Below are 1,168 nucleotides of genomic sequence, written 5' to 3' on the forward strand. Positions count from 1 at the left end.
AAGGGAATATCTGTGAAGAATAATAAATATCTCAGGAATATCTGTGAAGAATAATAAAAACAAAGAACAGCAGTACAATACAATAAGCTATGCCTATATAGCAGAGTAAGCAAGGATAGAAAGAGTCATGTGTGTGGAAGCGGGAGGAAAGGAAGCCATGATTAGAAACCAGATCAGAGATTGTTTTACCCCAAGCCCAGCCTATTTGCTGGCAGGGACCCTTATAAAGGGTCTGTATGCTGGGTTTGGCTGAAGGGTGGTCAACGTTCAGGTCTTGGAGGAAAGATAGAAGTATAACTAAAGTTTGATTAGCAAGTGGTTTGTTCAGGTTGATCAGTGGGGACATGCTAGTCATTAATGAGAAACATAATGGGAATTTGGAGAGTTTGTGAATGGCCTGTCCCCCATGGAGCAACTGCTGGGTTTGCATGATTTATCATTCAGTTATCAGCCCTATACTTAATGCTCTACCCCACCAGCACTCTGAGGGAGAAACACAAGAGTGTTTGCTTCTGTACAGACTTGTAGTCTCAGAAACCCTGGGAGCAGTTCTACTCTGTCCTATGGAATTGAGGTGAGTGGGAATTGACTCCATGGCCATGGGCGTGGTTCTTGTCTGGCTGTTTGGCCTTGTCACAGATAAGTCTCAGTTAAGTCATATGCACTAAGCTGTTCCTGCCACACTTAAGGAAGGGAGATTTCTGAACCTTTTCTACTTTCCAGAATCACAAGGTTCAGATGAAATTTAACAGTGTCACTGGGAAAAGATTCCATCTTGAGTCTGTTGACTACAACAATTCAAGACTCAAATTTGTACCCCACAGCTTCTGATACATTTTTGGATGACTCTATCATAAGGGAGAAGAAACTTCTTTCCTAGAATCCCCCTCTTCCCCATTGACCTCCCTTTGGATCTCACCAGTAGCATTTGGTGATATGCCCATTCCTGAACTGCTTCCGATGGCCAGAGTGAAGTTGTGAACTGATCAGCTTTGATTGACATCTTAAAGAAATATGAAGAGGTCATGAGAAGCATTTGTTGTTCATTTATAGCATTCTTGCCTCCTCAGCAAGAGACACAGTTCAATTCCAGGTCAATAAACCGCAGGTCAACACACCTCAGGCCACCACCCACCTATCGTGTTGCAGATTTCAGTGGAGCTTTCAG

The sequence above is a fragment of the Chrysochloris asiatica genome, unplaced genomic scaffold (genome assembly GCF_000296735.1).
Source record: "Chrysochloris asiatica unplaced genomic scaffold, ChrAsi1.0 scaffold00200, whole genome shotgun sequence".
NCBI classification, from domain to species: Eukaryota; Metazoa; Chordata; class Mammalia; order Afrosoricida; family Chrysochloridae; genus Chrysochloris; species Chrysochloris asiatica.